Here is a 24,307-nt window from a genome sequence, read left to right as displayed (position 1 = left end):
AATATCAGTATTTACCTTCCTGATGATTGCTTCCGCTCATGTAGTCCCCACCCGGAGATGCCTCCGGAATATTTTTCGCTGGAGAAAGCCCCCACAGCTGCAGCAGTTCCCCGTTGTTTTCAGCCGTGTAGCAATGCCAACATAACTATGATTTGTTAAATATTATTACAAGACCATACCAGTTAATCATTCAGAATGCTGCTCTTGCAACTTCCGAAAGGCTGCTACCCCCTTTCGATGAACCATTCGTCAGTCTGGCCGGTCAACAGATACCCATGGGATAAAGTTGCACCTTCGGTTCAGTTATATCTGCTTCAGGAGACCGCGGCAAGGTCATATAATCGACAGGGGAGGTTCTCATTATTACAGAGTAGTGATTTATTACTTAGTTAACCCACTTCTATTTATAGAGAACGACAAACTGCCCTACACTTTCCTAACGTAAAACACAAATTTGATGAAAAAGTGTGTACTAATCTACAGTTAAGGAATATTTTAATGATATACCATAACAATAGGCAAAATGCTAAATAATAATATTTCTTTAGCGTTTATGGTAAGTAATAATAATAATAATAATAATAATAATAATAATAATAATAATAATAATAATAATAATAATAATAATAATAATCGTATGACCTTAGCTAACATGTGTAAGCGTTTTAATTTACGCCATTCATGCTGCTGCCCGTCAATTTCAAAATTCCGTTTAGGTCTACCAAATTACAGTGCTGGGCGATCTATGCCTGAGTTCTAATTAATTTTGTTTGAATGTGTCTTTTAGAAGCGAACATCGTCGACTTGCAAGACCTCTGCAGGAATTGAAACAGCGACGACCTTGTTATCCGGAGACCGACACTTTTTTTTTTTTTTTTTTTGGCAAATTGCTTCCCGTTGCACCGACACAGATAGGTCTATGGCGACGATTGGATAGGAAAGGGCCAGGAGTGGGAAGGAAGCAGTCGTGGCCTTAATTAAGGTACAGCCCCAGCATTTGTCTGGTGTGAAAATGGGAAACCACGGAAAACCATCTTCAGGGCTGCCGACAGTGGGGTTCGAACCCACAATCTCCCGAATACTGGATACTGGCCGCACTTAAGCGACTGCAGCTATAGAGCTCGGTGACCGACACTATCACGGACGAAGCTAAAATAACAACACTAATGGCGTGACTTCAGACAGTTAATTTCGACGTTCCGTGGCAGAGAAACACCAGCCTGATTCTTCTGTACAAGCGTCCGCTAGATCGCCAGAACACAGTACAGTCGCTCAATAAAATAATTGTGTACAGTTTCTTAATAAACAATTGTTTGTTGTGGGCATTTACATGGGAGGTGAATTACATGAAATTAAGGCTGATAAAATGTTAATGACTATACATTCATGTTATCAGATAGCGCGCACGGAATGTTTACAAGGCCACCTTGGCTGTTAACTTGAGCATTTAGCGACATCAGCGATCTGCTATTTAGAATGTCGTAGAGATAAGTACTCCGATGCCGGCCAAGTGACATTCCGACAAAACCATAGATCGTCCAATAGAGAATCACTTTCTAAGTAAACATGCAGGAAGCATAAATGTCTGCACTCGGTAGATGAGGGCACAGATAATTATTTGAAAAAGGACCATGAAGAGATGAACATAACAAGAAGCTTGTGGTTGTTGATAGTGTGATCAATAATCATAGACAGGGGTTCTCCAATTTTCCGTGCAATTTTGAACCATAGGCAGAGAGAGCCCTGCGCGGATATACAAAATATCCGCATCCGCGAATGGTTATCCGCGGATATTGTAAATATTTAACTACAGTACATTACACCCAGGGTACTGTTAACACAGAAAAATAGGTCTGAAACCTGGCACCAGAACCTTTACAGTCACAGGTTTATGAGGGATTTACTCTTAGGACAGCCACCGACGTATTGACTTTTGTTCCTTCCTTCCTTCCTTCCTTCCATTAATTGCGGGCAAAGAGGCAGGCTTAGGTCAGATTTACGGCTTTATGGTCTCAAGGCTCTTTCTATATCACCATTCTCCCATACCACTGTCAAGGGTCGCCTAACCACAAGCAAAAATGAGATAATACCTGAGTGAATATCAACAAACTTCATTATTTAGAAATTATCCGCACTGCGATACAATTTGCATCCGCCAAGACACTAAGTTCGCGGATATCCGCATCCGTGCAGGGCTCTAACCATAGGGAAGTGACTTTTCATTTCAGAAATTCCACATGTAGGCTACAGGCTGGGTTCCATAGGTAACGGAACTGTTTATATACTTTTGTTTTCTGCCTTATCCAGGAATTTTTGTACAGCAATATATTTTTCAAGTTGAGTTTAGCAGGAATATTTGGTCTGATTTCCGACCGGGCTGGGGATTTCCTCCAGCTGGCGGTCCGTTTTCGAGTCCATACAACATACCCCACATGCGGTTGCGTCAACAAAGGCCTACCAAATGTTCGCCGGCCGGTACGTGCGCTTATAGCGGCGACGTACACGTGTTGGTGCATTTAGCACATTATTTGATAAGACAAGGCAAAACTATTAAATTTGTTACATTTGACAAGTTACTAAAAATGTTGTTCATCCATTTGAAACATGAAGACTCCAGTATGCGAAACTCAATTTCTTCTGTTGAAATAACACTAGCTGTGGCACTGAGGTATACATTCATTATTGACCTGCTTGAAAATAAACACTTTCAATGGAGAAATTCTCTGTAAACAAGTGAAACAACAATGAATAATTTATTCATTTTATCTAACTTAGCACGTAATCAAATAATGTCTTTCTTTATTCAGTAAACTGAAAAACAAATGAAAATGTCTAATACTGATGTGATCTGTTACAATCAAATAACACAAACGACAAGTAGATTATGTTCTCTTATTGAAGTAGCAATCAAAATTCAAAATGTCTCACATTCTCAAAGATAAAGATGACGTGGACGCAGGGCTACTGATCGACAGGTTGGCCATAATGTCTGGTACAATGATTGGTGTCCAAGTGATGGATGATGGTTTAACGAAACTTCCCAGGATTGTAGATGCATTCCACTGTTTCGAAGTTTTGATGTGATAATTTTAAACAACTTCATGACTTCGTACCGAAAGTCGACGAGATGTTCGTCATAAAATTTATCTACAGTCGATGCAATCCCCTTAATAAAGGACATACTACTGCTTTGTTCCCGAGCGTCGTCATTTTTTTTTTTGTCCGATCCAGTTGTAGCTCCCTCGTTTTTCGGCAATTTTCCACAAAATAATGTATCTATATTGTTTCTTTCTTCATCTCCAAGTTTCTCGAAATCTTCTTTCACGTGTGGACATACTTCCTTTCAACCTTGCTAATTTAGCCGCCTGTCTTTGTACTCTTCAACTGTCTTGTCCCAAAGCACGGGTCTTTCCTCGCCAAGCGTGATTATAGCTCACTGCCAACATAAGTCTGCACAGATACTCCTACAAACTTATACGCTGTAATCAAAATAATATTGCAGATACTCCGCGAAACTTGCGTTCGATCTCGCCGCCAAGTGATGGCTAACGAGATTACGCAGGCTCGTAGACAGTGCTAATATCTACTACTGTATCAATCAATCAATCAATCAATCAATCAATCAATCAATCAATCAATCAATCAATCAATCAATCAATCAATCAATCAATCAATCAATCAATCCTGATCTGCATTTAGGGCAGTCGCCCAGGTGACAGATTCCCTATCTGTTGTTTCCCTAGCCTTTTCTTTAATGATTCCAATTACATTGGAAATTTATTGAACATCTCCCTTGATAAGTTATTCCAATTCCTAACTTCCCTTCCTATAAATGAATATTTGCCCCAATTTGTCCTCTTTTATTCCAACTTTATCTTCATATTGTGATCTTTCCTACTTTTAAAGATGCCACTCAAACTTATTCGTCTACTAATGCCATTCCACGCCATTTCTCCGCTGACAGCTCGGAACATACCATTCAGTCGAGCAGCTTGTCTCCTTTCTCCCAAGTCTTCCCAGCCCAAACTTTGCAACATTTTTGTAACGCTGCTCTTTTGTCGGAAATAACCCAGAACAAATCGAGCTGCTTTTCTATGGATTTTTTCCAGTTCTTGAATCAGGTAATCCTGGTGAGGGTCCCATACATTGGAACCATACTCTAGTTGGGATCTTACCAGAGACTTATAACCCCTCTCCTTTACATCCTTACTACAACCCCTCAACACCCTCATAACCATGTGCAGAGATCTGTACCCTTTATTTACAATCCCATTTATGTAATTACATCAATGAAGATCTTTCCTTATATTAACATCTAGATACTTACAATGATCCCCAAAAGGAACTTTCACACCATCAACGCAGTAATTAAAACTCAGAGAACTTTTCCTATTTGCGAAACTCACAACCTGACTTTTAATCCCGTTTATCAAAAAAAAACCTTTGTCATTACCTTATTATTAATCACCTTAATTTTAATAATTTCATCGATAAGAGATTGCCTGCTGTCCATCTCACAACATTATCGAGGTCATGTTGCAGTTGCTCACAATCTTGTACCCCCTGTGGGTGCGGGCCGTAGAATAACACCCACGGCATCCCCTGCCTGTCTAAGAGGCGACTAAAAGGGGCCTCAAGGGCTCTGAACTTTGGAGCGTGGGTTGGCGACCACGGGGCCCTTAGCTGAGTCCTGGCATTGCTTCCACTTACTTGTGCCAGGCTCCTCACCTTCATCTATCCTATCCGGCCTCCCTTGGTCAACTCTTGTTCTTTTCCGACCCCGACGCTATTAGGTTTGCGAGGGCTAGGGAGTCTTTCATTTTCACGCCCTTCGTGGCCCTTGTCTTCCTTTGGCCGATACCTTCATTTTTCGAAGTGTCGGATCCCTTCCATTTTTTCCCTCTGATTAGTGTTATATAGAGGATGGTTGCCTAGTTGTACTTCCTCTTAAAACAATAATCACCACCACCACCATCACAATCTTGTAACTTATTTATTATCGGTACTCTGTACAGAATAACATCATCTGCAAACAACCTTGTCTCTGATTCCACTTCTTTACTCATATCATTTTTATATATAAGAAAACATAAAGGTCCAATAATACTGCCTTGAGGAATTCGCCTCTTAATTATTACAGGGTCAGATAAAGCTTCGCCTACTCTAATTCTCTGAGATCTATTTTCTAGAAATATAGCAACCCATTCAGTCACTCTTTTGTCTAGTCCAGTTTCACTCATTTTTGCCAGTAGTCTCCCATGATCCACCCTATCAAGTGCTTTAGACAGGTCAATCGCGATACAGTCCATTTGACCTCCAGAATCCAAAATATCTGCTATCTCTTGCTGGAATCCTACAAGTTGAGCTTCAGTGGAATAACCTTTCCTAAAACCGAATTGCCTTCTATCGAACCAGTTATTAATTTCGCAAACATGTCTAATATAATCAGAAATAATGCTTTCCCAAAGCTTACATGCAACACATGTCAAACTGACTGGCCTGTAATTTTCAGCTTTATGTCTATCACCTTTTCCTTTATACACAGGGGCTACAATAGCAACTCTCCATTCATTTGGTATAGCTCCTTCAACCAAACAATAATCAAATAAGTACTTAAGATATGGTATTATATCCCACCCCATTGTCTTTTCTATTGCATGTACCGTCTAGCTGCCGTCTCCACAATGGGAATCCGGTTCTGCATCTGGCAGTCAAAACGGTAGATTTGCCGTGACTCTCATACGCAACAGGTCTCAGTCAGTCCGGTAAATCTGCCGCACCGGAGAACGGCGAAAATTCGTGGCGTGGACAAGTGGCCCACGAGAGTTGAGCTAACAGAGAGAAAAAGTTGACTAAAGCTGCTCAACTTACTCTCAATCGCCTTTGTGTTAGCTGTTATTGCTTTACGTGTTTGTTTTTTGAATATTAATTTTGTTAGTTAATCAAGTGGCAAGTTGTATAATTCACATTTAATACAGTTCAGGAACGTACTATGGGAGTAAGCAGAAATACTGTATGGAGGGACTTGAAGGGAAGTTATCACCTCCAGGTGATTCATATTATGGCTGATGTGTTTTTCTTTCCTTCGATAATAATTTCGCGTGGCTATTTCTAGCCGTATGCAGCCCTTGTAACGCAGACCCTCCGATGAGCGAGGGCGGCATCTGCCATGTGTAGGTAACTGCGTGTTATTGTGGAGGAGGATAGTGTTATGTGTGAATTGCAGGGATGTTGGAGACAGCACAAACACCCAGCCCCCGAGCCATTAGAATTAACCAATGAAGGTTAAAATCCCGACCTGGCAGGGACTCTGTGAACCGAAGGCCATACGCTGACCATTCAGCCTACATGTCGGACTTTTCCTTCCTTTTCCTACACTGGTTTATTCTAGAAGCATATCATTAACAATCGGCGTTAAAAAATGCAACATTTATGTGGGTAGTGTTCTATTCTTATGATGGATGGACGTAAGTTATGACGTGACTGCATGTTGTGCATTTGTTTATGTGGTTATCAGCAGTCGATGATGTTACCTAATTATCAAGATCGAATATTTATCGACAATCTCTCTTAAATGCTGAAAATGTTGGCACAGTATTAGGAACGGGTCTCAGTTTATTCAATTCCTTTAGGTTTACCATGTTTTATAAAACGCCCAGCCTGTATTAAAGGGTGGTGGATTGTAAACGGCAGGCGCCGCTCCAACTTTGATAGCTTTCTAGACCAGGGCCGCTATCCCATTGCTTAGTAGATCCTGGCCGGGACCTACGAGTAAGAGACAGGCTCGCTGTCCCTAGACCGCGGGGCCGACCTCTAATTGGTGAAAAGGCCAGGAAGTAGTAGTTTGGCGGGAACGATTTTTATGTTTCACTGCTTCATGCTACTGCCCAGATTACAGAGTCCATATCAACTGTTTACCTAGATTTCAAAGAATTAAGGGCATTTATGAAACCTTTCGCTCAGTAAGTTATTCCAATCCCTAATTGTCCCAATTTGCCCTCTTGCATTCCAATTTTATATTACGATCTTTCCCACCTTTAAAAGCCCCCATGGCGCAACAGCCGAAGGTCCGCAGATTACGAGGTGTCATGTGGTTATTGTTGGCTTTCTAGATCGGGGCCACTATCTCACTGTCAGATAGCTCCTCAGCTGTAATCACGTAGGCTGAATGGACCTCGAACCAGCCCTCAGACCTGGCTCGCTACCCCTACAGCGCGGGGCCGGCCTTCATAAGCTCCACCCAAGCTTGTTCGTTTTCCTGGCCAGAGAGAAGGCGATACCTTCTAGGTGGCCCGCCCCTCCCCTTGGTCCTTGTTCGTCTGCCAATGTCACCACCTCGGAACATACCAGTTTGTCTCTCCACTGACATCTCGAAACAGAGCAGCTTGTCTCCTTATTCCCAAGTCACCTCTCTCTTGTTGGAAATGACACGGAAAAAATCGTGCTGCTTTCCTTTGAATCTCTTCTGTTTCTCAAGAAATCCTGGTATGGATAGACCTTTCCTCTTAATAAAACTTATAGCCAGACTTTTCACTCCTTTTACCGACTGGAGCTCTTTACTGGCACCATGTATAAAAAACGAAAACATATAGGTCCAGTGAACACTGCCTTACGGGAGCCGTCTCTTCATCGTTACAGGATCACCTAAGGTCATTCTCCCAGTTCTCTTTTCTAGACATTTAGCCATCCATTCAACCACGCCTGGACTCGCATCATCTATCCAATCAAAAGCCTGGGACAGAGTCTAATTTACCTCTAATTTAAAATATGTACTGTATTCGGTTGGAATCCAATGGAATAATCTTTCCAAACTCGAACTGCCTTCTATAATGGCGTGTGGCCTCCGGAGAGGCCTAGTGCAGGTCTTTCGAGGTGACCTGAGCGTTTGTGAAAATGGGGCTCTATATAAGATGAATTATCATGGTGTAGACGGCACAAGCATACGAGTCAACTAATTGAAGTTTAAAATCAAACTCGGATCCCCTGAACCAAAAGCCAGCGTGCTAACCATTCAGCTATACACCCAAATAGTAATTTTGCAAATGCGTCTAATATAATCGGAAATAAACTTTCCCAGAGCTTCCATGCAACAGGTGGTTGTTGTTTTACAACTAGGTAACCATCCTCTCTGAACAATTTAAGTTTTTTAAACTATTTATAAAAGGAAGGAATTTGAAAACTTTTAAAAAATATAATAATAGAAAATGGTTTTATTAAGCCGAAAAGGACACTGAGAACTCGAAATTTAGAACCTTCTTATTAACGAAGAAATCAGCAGTATTCCCGTCATCGGCTCCTGTCTGATGTCAGAGAGATCGACGCATTCTGTGACGATGTGGGGCACCACAAGTGCACACTCCCTCTTCGGGAGGTAAGAATGTGTATATCATCCACAAAACTACGCCCTCTCTCCGTGAAGACCGGAAAGGGGATCGCCACACGGCAGTTAGTCTTCTTAATTGTTTTCAGCTTGTTGGGAGTTTGGATAGCTAACCCAGGACGCCAAGATGTTTCGACGTAGCTGAGAACAGATACCCGTAGCAGGTACGGTCATAAATGTAGGTGCAACTTCATTCGCAAGTTCATTTCCCGCAATTCCAATGTGGTTTGGGAGCCACGCGAAAGTGATTCTGGTGCCAACATCACACAAAGAAGATCAAGAAACCGCTGCACCAGTGGATGCTGTGGGAAGCAGATGTCAATTGACTGCCGATAACTTCGGTACATACGAGAGTCACCTAGTGCAAACTGGGAAGCGAGGTCGTGCTAATATCATCGTAGACGAAAGAGCTTCCTACATTTTCCCCGATCTTAGAAAAATCCGTAAAGATATGTCGCGCAACTGGATACTGGTGAACGAAGTACTGGAAATACCTCCGATGAACAGAGGCGTCCGTGTTTACTTTGGGTCCACGGAGTAGACCTAGCTGTAGTGTATATCCGGCCACGGAAGTACTTCGCTATGGGTCCGCTCAAGACAACCGCCGATAGCCACATCTATCACACGACACAAGCTATCAATTCGAATCCCAAGCGGCCGTGTAGCACTTGGTCGGTTTTGGTACCGCTAGTTGTATCGGGTACTAAAGATGCGTTGATAGTCTGCATGTCTGCTGCTGTCTTATTCGTAAAGGTGGAACTCCCGATTCGGCAAGTAGTCTGCTAATGGAGCTAGTACGAAAATCTCCGGTAGCCAGTCTAATTCCACTACGGTGAATACTATGTAAAAGTTTCAACGTGGATCTTGAAGCTGAACAACCATATGCTGCACTACCTTAGTCTATTCCAGAGAGAATCGTAGCCGTGTAGAAATGTAACGACACCGCAGGGTCAGCCCCGTAGAAGGTGCCAATGAGAAACTTAAGCATACTGAGTCTCTTCATACAGGCTACCTTCAAATGATGGATGTTGGGCTGCCATGTTAGTCGCTTATCAAAACGGAGACCCAAGAACATGCAGGTGTCTATCAGTGGTGATGGTGGTGATTATTGTTTTAAGAGAAAGTACAACTAGGCAACCATCCTGTATATAACACTAATCTGAGAAAAATGGAAGGGATCCGACACTCCGAAAAATGAAGAGTGCTCTAATACCGTAGGGATCAGAAAAGAACAAGAGTTGACCATGAGAGGTCGGATAAGATACATGAAAGTGAGGAGCCTGGCACAAGTACATACGACAGTGTTTCGCAAGCGGAGCTCTGGTTCAGGACGCACAATCTGACGCCGACAGAAGTGTACAACTGAGGTTTTCGCCGCTGAGAATCGAAAACCATGTTACAGGGCCCATCTGTCGGCTCGGTTAATAGCTTGCTGTAACTGTTTCTCAGCAAAACATCATCCTGCCGGAGCTGTAATGTAGAGCGAAATAGTCTACATATAGCGATGGAACGACTGAGGGCCCAGCAGCTGCAACTATGCCACTGATGGCGACTGCGAACAGCGTGACACTCGGTACATATTCCTGTGGAGCTCCATTTTCTTGAACGTAATATTGAGAAAAGGCATTTCCTACCCGGATTTGAAAGAACCGTTGGGACATTATCAAGTTCTCAATAAACGTAGGTAAATTGCCCCGAAATCTCCACTGTTGTAGTGTGGAGATTATCCCATACCGCGAGGTATTGTCGTAAGCACTTTCCAGGTCAAGAAATCCGGCAACTAGGTGTTCCTTCCAGAGAAAGGCATCTTAAATGGCGCTCTCCACTTAACCAGATGATCGGTGGCAGACCGATGAGAGCGAAAACCACACTGGCAGTTTGTCAGGAGACCTCTATCCTCCAAAGCCCACCCAAGTTTTCGGTTCACAATGCTTTCAAATAGCTTATAGAGGCCATTAGAAAGTGTGTTGCCCTATAACTATCCACAAGCGTTGGATCACTGCCTGGTTTGGGAACTGGTATTTCAATTATCTCACGCCGTTGAGATGGAAACAGGACGATCGGTCACTCAAATGTTTAAGCGTTTGATTGTATATTTTATCCGGCCCAAGAGCTGTGTACCTGCACAGCGCGAGTGCACACCGCAATTCCCAAAGCGTAAAAGGGACGGTAAAGCACTGGAGGCGAATGACGGGTGATGAACCTCTGCCTCACGCTCGATAGGCAGAAATGCGCGGTCGTATCTCCCAGAACCGGACACATCGGCGAAATGTGACGTGTTGTGATCTGCAATGACTGAAGGGATCGTAACTTTCATGTTCACTGGATTACACTGAGGATTGTCGACGGATAAAATACACTCATTCTCACGAACTGTCGAATGAGGCATATCGGTTAGTTAGAGGAAAACCACCTTCGACAAATACGGTATTTTTCTATATGGCTTAATTGATTGTAGAATATAAATAACAACACAAAGTCACGAATATTGTATATTCATTATTTTGTAATTTTTCTCCAGCTCAATGTTTAGCGCAGTGGCCCTCCAATCATAGGGCTCCGGGTTCAATTCCCGGCTGGGTTGAGGATTTTAACTGTGTATAGTTAAAATCTCTAGTTCATAATAACTTCATATTTGTAGCTTCACTTCGCACCCCACAGTACCATTGCTGCTGAAAATGAGAGAAATAATAATAATAATAATAATAATAATAATAATAATAATAATAATAATAATAATGTTATTGGCTTTACGTCCCACTAACTACTTTTACGATTTTTGGAGACGCCAGGTGCCGGAATTTTGTCCCGCACGAGTTCTTTTACGTGCCAGTAAATCTGCCGACATGAGGCTGATGTAGCACCTTCAAATACCACTCGACTGACCCAGGATCGAACCTTCCAATTAAGAAGTAAAATATATATAGTTGACCAAGGTATGAATATGACAAGCAGATTAGAGCAAATGTAGGACGCAATAGTTACATCGAAATGAAAAGGTTAGCACATGATAGGGTGGCATGGAGGGCTGCATCAAACCAGTCTACGGACTGATGACTCAAACAACAACAACAACAACAACAACAACAACAACAACAACACCAACAACAACAACAACAACAACAACAACAACAACAGTATTGACTAGGAGGATTAAAATAGCTTTTGTGCAATTTTGTAAGAAGTGGAAGGCCACGTTTCAGAGATGAACTCAGCAGTACTCTTAGTTATTAATTTACAGTTCACCTAGAGCCACCGGCGAGTGCAGACGTACGGAGTGGAGGGTCCCTGGAGTGGGAGAAGGTAGTGTAAGTGCGGAGTGTTGGAAGTCAGCGAGGTGCTTACAGGCAATGATTGGTACAGAGCAGTACAGGGCGAGCATAGGTGGTTGGGAGGGAAGGAAGAAGAAAGAAGAAGTGAAGACAAGAAGATGCAGAATAGAACTGGATAAAAATAGGATAGGATTATTAATTTACAAATATTACAGACTATGAATCTCATTGTTGAATCTGTAATGACATTGTCCTTTGGTGTGGATCAACTGGTAGCTGTATACACAGTTATTAAAAAAGTAAGAGTCGCAATTGTTGTATTGCATGTGGCGTGCACTCACTTGTGTTACTTCAAAAGACACATCCACCACAGGGTTAAGACTTCATTTTCTAATCTAATATTTCCTGCTCCACTGCATTCCATTAGTTTTGCTTTGGAATGATTAATTTTCATCTTCTACTATTTCTCCAAGACCTTGTCCATATCATTAGCAATTTCTCTAGATCTTCTGCAGACTGATCTGTTACAATTCACACAGCACTGTGGAAGAAGGTCTGTGAGAAAGCTTTCCATAACTTTTGCTGTGGTCCACATTAAGGTTAAGTAGTCCTTTCTTTAACATAAATTGATGGTCTACGAAAGGAAGCATTAAAACCCTGTAATGTTCAGGAAGTTAAAATAGGAAAAGGAATCTGGCAAAAATAAGCACTTCCCATCCATGTCTCAGTACAGAAATTTCTGACATGTTGAAAAATAACAACAAATACAAACCTGTCTTTCAAGATGACAGTCAGATGGCCTCGTATCAGACTCTCAGTCCAACCAGTACAATATAGTTGACAGCCCATCTGCCAGAATGTCATCTTTGTCCTGCCACATGTACTGAGAAAGAGCTGCTTGAGGCGCTAATTTCTGGTGCACCACAATCTGAACCTTTGGTGCACAGTTGTGGGTTTATTTATTTTTCATATTTTCTATTGACATATTTTGTATATCTTTACATCTATACACGTAATTCTGCTTCTGACATGATATAAATAAAATAAATAAATCAGCCACAGGAAACCAGCTACAAGGTCTATCTTTGAGAAGGGAAAGGGAAGAAAAGGGAGGTAGCATAACATACCACACAATACAACTATTCGCAACACACGACATATTTTCCAATCATGTCAGCATTCACACAGGTGCACCTTAAGTGTTTATAGTGTCATCTTGAGATATCAATAACTTTGGATGAATTGGATCGTTATATAAGTTTCATAAATGAAATGTGATGGAAAATAATACAACCATTACATAACCCCAAAGCTTCCTTTTATCCCAGTCAATGTGGATGCCTTCTTCTGGGAAAGCACAAGATAATATGTGAGATATATTTCCTCTTCCCTGTTGTCTAGGCATACTTCCTCCACACATTGGATATATTTCTAAATGGTCCTCTTACTGATCTTTGAGGAAGAATACAGGGTAGGCCACGAAATAACACTACCACATGGGGTTTCTAACATCAGTTTCATGTAAAATAATTAATGAAAAGGAAGAAATAAGTAGCAAATCAAGTATTACATAGGAACACACAATGACAGGTCAGTGTGGAGAGGCAAACATGAAAATAAAAAAGGACAGACAATCTTCACATCTTGAAAGAGACAGGCTCTCAGCAATCTCAGTTCTTTTAAATCCATTTCTTCTCAGCTTCCAACAAGCTTGTTCTGCTTCCCAGCTATATAAGGAGGGAAGGTTTCAACACTTATTGATGGGCCATTCTGATATGAGAATTATAGGATACAAAGAAAGGATAAACATAGGAAAAGGGAAGAGAAAAAAAAAAATACTACGAACACATAACACACACAAAAGGAGAGATTGTGACCGATAAAGGCAGAGCCTATCTATAATGATGTGCAGTTTGTCCTCCTATTGATCCCTTTTGTGATTCTATAACTCTAAATTTTTCTTATGGTTCTAAGTCCTAATGATCTGACACCGTGGGGAGCAGGTTTAAGTCCTGCACGTGAAAAAGAATTTTGCATCTTCAGAATGTTGGCTGCTGGTTGTATACAGTTTTTAATCACTAGACTGAGTGCCAAAAGCCTGGGTTATATTCCGAACACCACATATGGAGGGAGGGTGTTCGATTGTGATTCGTCCGTCGGATGGCGATATTAAGCCTGGTGTTACTTGACAGAAGAACGCTGGGTTTCACATTCTCTCCACCTCATTATCATCATAATTATCACAGCCCCAAATGTGCAGGTCGCCCACAGGAATCAACTAGAAAAACTGCACCAGGCCTCTCCAGAGGCCACATCACATCAGTCAGAAACTGATACGACTGGTGAGAGCTGTTTGTTTCCTATCATCAGTTTAGAGATTAAGTTGATGAGCCTCTGTTCTGTTTTTCATGACATTATCCTTTCCCCAGCTACAATGTCAGTCTTGACCATAACCAAAGTGCACTCAGGGTGTTCTCATCAGCTCCACCCTCTTTTTGTGTCTGAGTGTAGTGAACCTCAGAAACTTCGTCTCTCATGTCTGCAGTCTTGAAGTAGCAGCTGAATGGTGCTAATTTTGCTTTCTTTGAAATCTTAACATCACCTGTTGCATCCTTGTTGTTGAGGTAGGTTCAACTGATCTTCAGGTTCATTTCTGAAACGTGGCCTTCCACCTGTCAAGTCTTGCCTGCAGCTGTTTCTCATACAACATCAGCAAAGACAACTGGATTGAGTTCACCAGATGTTCCGTAATGCGCCTCATCCTATCGTCCTCAACCGAGATAAACAGCAGTGGGGACACTACATCTGGACACAAGAAATGGTAAAAGAAGCTTCCCCTTCTGAACCATCTGACTATAGAGCCATCTGCATACTTTCTGCTTTATCCAAAGTGCTCGAGTTCATCACTCATAGACAAATAACAAACAACATGATGACTTACAACTTACTTGACCCACTACAATCTCGTTTTCGTCAAGCACACAGTACTACAACAGCACTACTGAAGGTCACAGAAGACATTCGAGAAACAATGGACAACAAAGAAGTCACAGTTCTAATACTTCTAGACTTGAGCAAAGCTTCTGACTCTGTTGACATTGACATTTTGCTCTCGAAATTGTATTCCCTCCATTTCTCGGACAGTGCCTTCCTTTGGTTGCATTCCTACCTACATGGCCATTGGCAGTGTGTTACAGATAGGATAAACAAATCAACTTGGCGCTCCGTGTAGTGTGGTGTGCCCCAAGGGTCAGTGTTAGGACCCCTTCTTGTTTCTATTTACATTAATGATGTCCCCCAAAACCTAACACACTGCAAATACCATATTTACGCTGATGTACGAATGTACCTCCATACATCTCCAGATCTAATATTTTTGGCCATAGACAAAATCAATCAGGATCTTCTTGGTCTCTGAGATGTGGTCTTACATTAAACCCAGAAAAAATGCAAGCCATCATCCTTGGATACCCGAAACTATTCGCGAAGGTCAATCAACCAGAGATTCCATCTATAAGGTTATGTAATACTAACATACCATTTTTTCACGTCATCAGTAAAAGTCCTAGGCATTACTTTCGATGATGACAGGGCATTGGAAAGGCATATTACGAACATCACCCAGAAAACATTATCTGCAATGTACATGCTGCGTGGGTATAAATACTTATTTCCTGAAAAACTAAAAAAAATGCTGGTAGAAGCTCTGGTTTTCCCTCATTTAGACTATTGTGACGTGATTTATAGAGACGCTGGGTGCAAATTATTGAGCAGATTACAATGTGGTCAAAATCCATGTGTGAGATACGTCTGTAACCTACAGTACTATGACCCTGTAACTCCTTCATATAACACCTATCTTGGCCCCAACTAGAAATCCGTCACACTGTGCATACCCTATGCCATCTCCATTCTTCACAGCCATTTTACCTTACTTCATATTTCAAATACCTATCTTCTTCTCACAGTTAACACTATATCTACTAATAATTCCATCCTTGCCTTACCTACCCATAGATCTGCCATTTACGATAAATCATTCATGGTAATTGCCTGCTGTGAGTGGAACCTCGTTCCCAAAAGTATCAGTGGGTTAAGCGCTATTCGAACTTTCAAGGAAGCACTGCTGAGACATTTTATGCACCAGTAAGGATCATCTGTAAACTTGATGCTGCTACTCACAACCATTCTATTGTCATGGATGTTCTGGTAGAAGATTAGTCTAAAATTCTTACCCGATCTGTTTTTCAAATGTTATTAAACTTTATGTACTACCTCTTTTTTACATGTAGGATGTTAGTTTTAAGAATTTATCCTTTTATTATATCTAATTTATTTCATCTTAATTTAATCTTATCACTCATCATTCTTGTATTACTATTAATTTAATTAGTATTAAATCAATTATTATAAAGTGATACAGTGTAATATAATTATGTATATTTCAGTGCCTGGTTGGATGGCAGAGAAGGCCTGAAGCCTTAATCTTGCCAGATAAAATAAAACATTACTAACTAAGTACCCCTCTCCAACTCGTACACAACTGGTACAGTCCTTGTACAACATCTGGACTTCCCTTAAGGATCTTCTCTCTTGCAACACTTGTGTGGTTTTTCAATATCCAGGAGTAAAAGGATCAAGTCCTTGCCTTTCTATAGCTGACTCGTTACTTCTGAAGCCATACTGCTGTTCTTCAAACTGTGGTTCTATGATGGTTTGCAGCTTTCACTCTATGATCTCGAGAATTTCCAGCCCATGTGATAGTAGAGATATCTCTCTATTCCCTTTCTTGAACAGAGGAATGATAAACACACTTGTTCCAGTCTGTAGTTACCTTGCTGTCCTTTGACACTGCATTAAGTACTGCTTTGATCATAACTGCATTCACTTCATCTCCTCCTGGCTGTTTTTCTTCAGGCGTAAATCGTAATGCTGCTTTAGGTTCTGCCCAAGTGATAGGAGGCTCCTCCGAGCCGCTTTCCACATCCAGCTCTAGGTTTCACTTTTTTCTCTGAAGTGCTTCTTCAGCACCTCTCTGATATCACATTCCCTTCTGACTATATTCCCATTTTCATCTTCAAGTGCCTCTATCGTATTCTTCGGTTTCTTTTTGCCTTTGACCATGCTGTATAGCAACGTCATATAACCTGCATCCAGTTTTTGTGCAAAAATCTCCCAAGTCTTTCAGAACTCTCCTTTTGACCTTCAGCTCTTCATCTCAATATACCTGTTCAAGGTCTTTGATCGTTGTCTCATCCTTTAGGTATTCCGATTTTATTTTCTGGCGTCTGTCTTTTTCTTTCTGTGATACATTCCTTTCTTTATGGCTGCTCTCACTCTTCCATTCCACAATGATGTTTCCTTCTCCCTCATTTCATTGCTTCCGGTACCAAAATGTTCTTCAGTCTGGCCCATTCTACATCTGCGGTCTTCACTTCTGTCATGATAGTCAGCTGGTTGGTATTTTTGGTATGTGCAAGTCTGGTGGTCACTGTTAAGACTCTTCCTTCATCTGATGACATTACAGTCTTATGTTGTCCATCCCAACTGTACCTTGTGACTAACTCTTTTCTTGAACCACATGTTTTTCACAACCAAGCCTTTTCTCATGCAGAAGAAGACCTTCCTTCCGCCATACCCATATGTGTCCCAATCTGCTCACTCAGGTTTCTTATGATGATGGTTCTGTCTTCATGCATGGCCTTTTCCAGATCATCCAGGTATTAGGTTTATCATCCTGGTTGCACCTGGTCTGTTGTGCACTCACCTGTGTCTGAGTTAGATTTTCCCTTGCAAGATGCAAAGTTGCCTTTTAAAATCTTTCACTGAATACAGGATGTAAGTGACCCCTTCCAGGGCTTTTGCTACGATGAATCCAACTCCATTCCTCATCTCTCTTTTGTTACCCTGCTAGTGTAGGGAATACAGATTCCTCAATTTCTTCACCTCTTGCCTTTCCATGTGTTCCCACCGAACCCCATGATTGCTCTTCTTCGCACTTCGCTGTAAGGCCAGGGATATTGATCATAGTCTTCTCCAAAACTGGTGCATGGTAGCACGTCCCTCTCTAACATCAAGCCGTAAACCATTGTAACTTGTATATCTGCTAATGCTGGTGTCTGAGCTGATCTTGCATGTCAAGGCTCTTATGTGAATTGAAAGTGATTTAAAAAAAACCACATTTATTGACTTGTTTGCTGTAATGAAGGTTTCTTTTCTGCTGGGGTTAACTCCCTTAGCCTTTAACAGTTCGCTGTTACACTGGCAGTATACCAGCTCTCTGATGAATTTACGTGGCATTTCCTCCAGAAATGCTTCAACAATCTCCTAAGGGATAAATCTTCCACGTGCAATCATTTGTTCCCCTTTATAAGTTTGTCAGGTTTTGTATTGGGCACCCAACCTTTGGCTCTACAGTTGTAGATAGTACCGTCTGCTGTCGCATACGGTAGCTGGACATATATCATGGCAGTCATTATTTCATCTTCAAAGCCTAGAATGAAATTGGAAAGAAAATAAACATTTAATATCTCCACAGATGGAACAATCTTCTAACAAAGGACACCTTCTATATCTAGAGCTGATTACAGCATGATAATACTTCTTATCAGTTTGTTGTCAGACTTTGAACTGCAGCATTCACACATGGGCGTTCCTATAAAGAGGAAGTGAGCTGAGATTAATATCTCTGATGGCCACTACTTTAACACTAAGATTACCAAACATTCTTTCTACCTACTTTTACTGAAGTGGTCATTTTGACCAATAGTGACATGTATTCATTTCTTGAGGATATTGGTGCCAGAAAAAGGTTCGAAATGAGTATAATAATATCATAGACCATAATTTAATTATTATCATGTAGGACTTGTAAACACTATCATGAATAAATAAATAAATAAATAAATAAATAAATAAATAAATAAATAAATAAATAAATAAATAAGTATACTAGAAAGGCAGAATGTTCCTCTTACACACTTTTGCTTACATTATACACATATCTGCATGAATGTCTCTTTCTGCTTTTGAACTTATTTGACACACTGTACACACACACTTTGCTTGGCCACCTTTGAAGAGAACTTAACCACAGACCTGTTTTCTACAGATTGCACACCTTTCAATTGCTGTTCCCTTTGCACACTGCAACCTGACACTATCTGCGATGTGAACTTTCTTCGGAGGTTAGGGCCTCACTGTTGGAGCCTACTACTCCCAGAAGACGTGTAAAGATGCACTAGATTGGTTGCCAGTTGCCTCAGGAATGCCCTTCTCGGTATTTGGTTGCCGGCTTTTGCCTTACACAATGTATAAGCATTTTTACCAGCGAGATCTAGTATGTTGAAGAAGACATACACTGGCCATCGCTGACTCATCTATTTTACCATGTACTTACAGCCCATTTGATCTACTATGTCAACAACAAATTTGGTAGAATTAAAGACATAGACCGTTTCAGGTTTCTTCAATGGATGTAGTTCGTTGTTTACATCAGTATGTACTGTGCTGAGAATGAGAACATTCTTGTTCGTTTTACCCTCGTAGGACTTGAGAGTTGCATCCTCATTTTTGTACACTACTGTGCTGTAGAGTGGGTCACTGCAGGTCTTCACAGTAGTGATAGGACATTCGATTCATTTGATTCCGTTCACGTTATTGAATCGATACAGTGATCCGATTCATGGCACATTAGAGTCACCGCTCGTACTGCATCTGTGTAGTATGTACTGGTAAGACAGCAGCAACAACATTCAGTGCTCGCTGCTGCTATCTGGTCTTCATACTATGAACTCCTTTCTTAGAAAAAAAAATGCTAGTCACTCTAATACATCGAAGGTTTCCGGTGGCGCAGGATGGAAAAGGTCTGGGATTAGGAAGGTAGCAGCCACGGCCTTAATTAAGGTACAGTCCCAGCATTTCCTGGTGTGAAAATGGGGAAACTACGGAAAACCATCTTAACGGCTGCTGTTGGTGGGATTCAAACCCACCATCTCCCGAATGCAAGCGCATAGCTACGCAATACTAATTGCACGTCCAACTCGCTCAGTCATTTTTGAAAATAGTCATATTCTGTATAGGCTACCCAAGATGTACAGTAGCTCACTGGTTTTCTGATTCAACATAATGTTGGTTAAGTTATTGCGTCAGTCGGCTCAATTACTGTCCACATATGACTGAAGTCTTGTGCAACGATGTGACATACGAACTGAGAGAATACTGAGCCGTTCTTCCCAATATAAAACAGGTACTTTTTGAGTGGTCATGAGCATGACTCATAGTCATAGGGCAGGCTAGAGTCGAGTTTAATTAATTGTCAAATGTCAATTAAGTTATAATACTAAGATTCATTAAACTTTTTTTTTTTGCTAGGGGCTTTACGTCGCACCGACACAGATAGGTCTTATGGCGACGATGGGATAGGAAAGGCCTAGGAGTTGGAAGGAAGCGGCTGTGGCCTTAATTAAGGTACAGCCCCAGCATTTGCCTGGTGTGAAAATGGGAAACCACGGAAAACCATTTTCAGGGCTGCCGATAGTGGGATTCGAACCTACTATCTCCCGGATGCAAGTTCACAGCCGCGCGCCTCTATGCGCACTGCCAACTCGCCCGGTGAGATTCACTAAACTAAGAAATAGTATAACCTAATAGCCTAACTACTTACTAGCTACTTTAGAATTATGTTTTGACTACCTTTTTAACACTGCAAATAAATCCATCTATTATTTAAACCTCCCTGTAAGAAGAGGACAGTGAATGCAAGTGGGTATTATTTTCAAATGAGCTGAGCTCAAGCGTCCATTATAGCATACGATTCTTTCATTGTACCATGGCTCTGTATGTATTCCTTCAGAGGAAGTTCGGCTCCCCGCCAATGTCCGGTGTACCGATAATGAACCGTGTGTGTGTTGTGTCTCCCTGATCCGTGACTGTGTACGATTCTTTCGGTGTGCCATGGCTCACTCTATGTCTCGCTGCAGCGGAAGCTCGGCTCTCCGCCAGTGTCCAGTGTGCCGATAAGGAGCCGTATGTATCTTGTGTCTCACTGGGCCGTGCTAGTCCACGATTCTTTCATTGTGCCATAATTCACTGTTTCGCTGCAGAGGAAGCTTGGCTCCCCATCTACGTCCAGTGTCCTGGTAGTGAGCCACTGGGAGTAAGCTGAATCGTGTGCTGTGAGCTCGCCGTTCTTGTGAATCGATTCACTCGGACACTTGAATGAATCGATACACTGCTTCGAATCATGCATTCAGTAGCCAACACTAATTCACAGAAGGGGGAACTTCCAAGCTGAATTGTGTGCCGTGAGCTCGCTGTTCCTGTAAATCGATTCACTTGGACACTTGAATGAATCGATACACTGCTTCGAATCATGCATTCAGTAGCCAACACTACTTCACAGAAGGGGGAACTTCTCTCCTACTATGGTTCAGTGTGCCTACAATACTTTTGTTCTTTTTCTTCAATGACTTTGCTAGTTTCAGTGAAGCACCGCCGTCTCGATCCTCCTATACTGCCTACTCTATGTGAGCCTTTTTGCGACTACGCTGCGACAACATTTCTCCGCTAGATGGCAGATATAGACGCACAATGTTCTAAACTTATTCTAATGACGGCAGCCTACAAAACACTATGCAGTATGGTCATATGTTCACTGAAGCTCGTAAATTACATCAGTAATATTAAATATCGGCAATATTACCTGTATGAAGTCGCAGTTGGCCTCTTCATGCACAATTTAACGATTTGCCTGGACGAACGCTTGGCGTGGTACCGTACTTTTTGTGTTCTTGCCAATGCAATATCAAATAACAGGGGTCTTACGAACTTTGTTAGGATAATATCACTAACAGTTTGCTGATGTTCTTTGACTTCACACTCTAACAAAACACATTCTGAAAGTTTTTTTTTTTTTTTTGCTATTTGTTTTACGTCGCACCGACACAGATAGGTCTTATGGCGATGATGGGATAGGAAAGGCCTAGAAATTGGAAGGAAGCAGCCGTGGCCTTAATTAAGGTACAGCCCCAGCATTTGCCTGGTGTGAAAATGGGAAACCACGGAAAACCATCTTCAGGGCTGCTGACAGTGGGGTTCGAACGCACTATCTCCCGGATGCAAGCCCACAACTGCGCGCTCCTAACCGCACGGCCAACTCGCCCGGTATTTTGAAAGGAAAGACTTTGCAAGTCCTCGTATTACGCTCGTACGTTTGAAGGACTTTGACAATAGGGCACAGCAGCTTAAACAAACTCCTGCAGATGCTTCACCAGAGCAACAAAATAAGGTTTCGGGTATCGAACTCCTCCTCTGTCCTGATGCATAATCAGTTCCATTTAGCGGTGTCGAAGCTCTAGGCAGTGAGATGTTGCTGACACAAATGTCACACTCCATCCTCTCTTCAACAACACGAACCTAGAACATGCAAATGAGGATTTGATTTCCTGTTTCTAGTTTGATTGGAATATTATTGTTTGGATATCTGAGATTGCCCAAAATGTCTAAACATGAAGACGTTTATTTTGTGATTGTCCGTCACAATTCTTATCACAAGGAATCCACTATCCTCCACGGCTTTAATCACTTTCTGAAAAAAATCCGCAGTTTGTTTCCAGTCATTCGGCCGGGTCAGGAATGGAATGAAGCCCCCATCTAGCAGCGAGGATAGGAATTGTGCCGGCTACCGAATCCTGTCGCACTCCTCCGGGGCAATGATTCATAAATGACAGATGAAATGAAATGATATTCGAGAGTGTTCCTGGAATGAAATATGACATGGAAAACCGGAGTATCCGGAGAAAAACCTGTCCGCCTCCGCTTTGTCCAGCACAAATCTCACATGGAGTGATCGGGTTTGAACCACAGAACCCAGCGGTGAGAGGCCGGCGCGCTGGCGCCTGAGCCGCGGAGGCTCCATCACCTTCTGAAATAAGGTGTAAAGGCACAGATACGAGGGTAATCTGAAGATATCCAATTACTTCCTTTATTAGGTCCTTGCCTAGATAAAGCCGACAGCCGCTTTTCTATCAATTCCCTTCTAGACGGTATTTCATTGAGTCTTATCTTTTCTGGCTGCGAACCACCTTGCCGAAATTGGCAAAATGGTACACAACAATTGAATATATCAGGGAAAGAATCTGAAGTTTCAGTTCTGCGAAAAATATACCTTGCACAAACGGAAAGAAACACGTACCAACACCTTAAAATCACTTCTGAAATGTCTATAAGCATAACATGATTAATTCATTTCACAGTTCTATATAAAATATCTCTTGTACGAACGGAAGTAACCAGACACGTTTACTCATTATACAAAATAACTCAGGTTTTCACACACATTCATGCACCAATAACACAGAGTTACACCCACACTGATAGCGAAGATTGTGCATCTACTGCTGCACTCTTACGGCGACTTGAGAAATATTGGTAGTCACGCCTTCCTGTGTTAAACTAGTGGCATAGAGCAGGCAGTATAAGAGGATCGAGACGGCGGTGCAGTGAAGTGAAGAAGTTATCACAAATATTTCTTCCCTGATTGATGAAAGGCTCAGCAAGACACAATACTACATGTTAACTTAGGGTCCGATCGGTGGGTCACGTTTAATCTTTTCCAAGAAAGGAAAAAAAAGTTTACAACATATTTGGCTTCCACATCAACAGCCAGCCAAAATTTGATACCAAACTTGTTTGGTTTATTGGCCATATACTGTCATTTTTGAAAATATGTATTTTCTATCATGGGCATCTAGATTTCAATGGAAAGAGCTGTTCATCCACGGTAATGTTCTCACTTGGTCTGTAGCAAATAGTAAAATTAGATATCAATTTGTCCCCACACAACGGATACAAGCCCCTGATTTCCAGGAAACGGTTTCATGCCATAGTTTGGGAGAAAATTCCAGGACCCCACTTCTGTGACCACAGATCGAGAAAGTTCGTGTCAGCTCCACAAGTTCCACATGCGTATAAAATACCAACAACAGCGTCCAATTCTCTCAAAGAAACTGTCCGTTCAGGATTGTTCAGAACTTTGCGGGATCCAACCTCAGCATATCGTTCGATGTGGCGCAGCTCAGATTCATCAATAAACGATGACAAGCTGTAGTGACAAGTTCCTTCAGTGTGGCATTTTTCATGTCCTGTGGGACAAGGGATTTCCTTCAGTACATTTTACTGTCCTCAATGGCCTGGCAGGCTTTGTAGATCAACAAGAGTCCACACTGTTCCATCCAAAGCAACTTCTTCCTCGCCGACCGCCACGTGCCCACCATGACCATATGCTGACTAACCACAGAGTACGCTCGACCTTCTGCAGTTGATACCGTGCTCCTTGTGCTCCTTGCTAATAATTTCATTATCTTCCTTAGTGTTTCCTCCTCCTGCAAAATATAAAGCCAAACTTACTTACACTGTGCACAGAATTAGGTACCTTTGTCATCAGCTGTTTTGCTGATATGCGTGCGTCGCCATGTGATGGGTAATTCCGTAACACTTGAGGTTGAAAGCTGCTGTGTGATTTCATGTTCACATGGCAATTCTACAGGCTCAACGTAACTAGAATCACTATCCGAACTATTTCCGTTTGTCAAGCTATACACGTCCTCACAATTATCAAGGTCTAAATCAGTCCCAGCTTTATCGCTTGATTGTG

At 41.8% G+C, this 24,307-nt stretch overlaps 2 protein-coding genes across 4 annotated transcripts in view; one reads left to right on the top strand and one right to left on the bottom strand.

Annotated features, from left to right (window-relative positions):
• RhoL (Rho-like) overlaps positions 1-24,307 on the top strand; it is a 91,049-nt gene that overhangs the window by 7,654 nt on the left and 59,088 nt on the right. The window lies entirely within an intron of this gene.
• The window catches only part of LOC136885616 (uncharacterized), a 143,744-nt gene that overhangs the window by 73,489 nt on the left and 45,948 nt on the right, over positions 1-24,307 (bottom strand). Inside the window, exon 1 of one of the 3 annotated variants that reach the window (XM_067158315.2) lies at positions 12,425-12,505. The exons of the other annotated variants lie outside the window; for them this stretch is intronic. The gene's annotated coding sequence lies outside the window, so the exon portion shown is untranslated. Of the gene's footprint in view, positions 1-12,424; positions 12,506-24,307 lie in introns of those variants that run through there. 3 annotated transcript variants of the gene reach the window in all.

The sequence above is a fragment of the Anabrus simplex genome, chromosome 14 (genome assembly GCF_040414725.1).
Source record: "Anabrus simplex isolate iqAnaSimp1 chromosome 14, ASM4041472v1, whole genome shotgun sequence".
Lineage (NCBI taxonomy): Eukaryota > Metazoa > Arthropoda > Insecta > Orthoptera > Tettigoniidae > Anabrus > Anabrus simplex.
The sequence above is the reverse complement of the archived record's forward strand: the minus strand, read 5'-3'. Positions and strand labels throughout refer to the sequence as shown.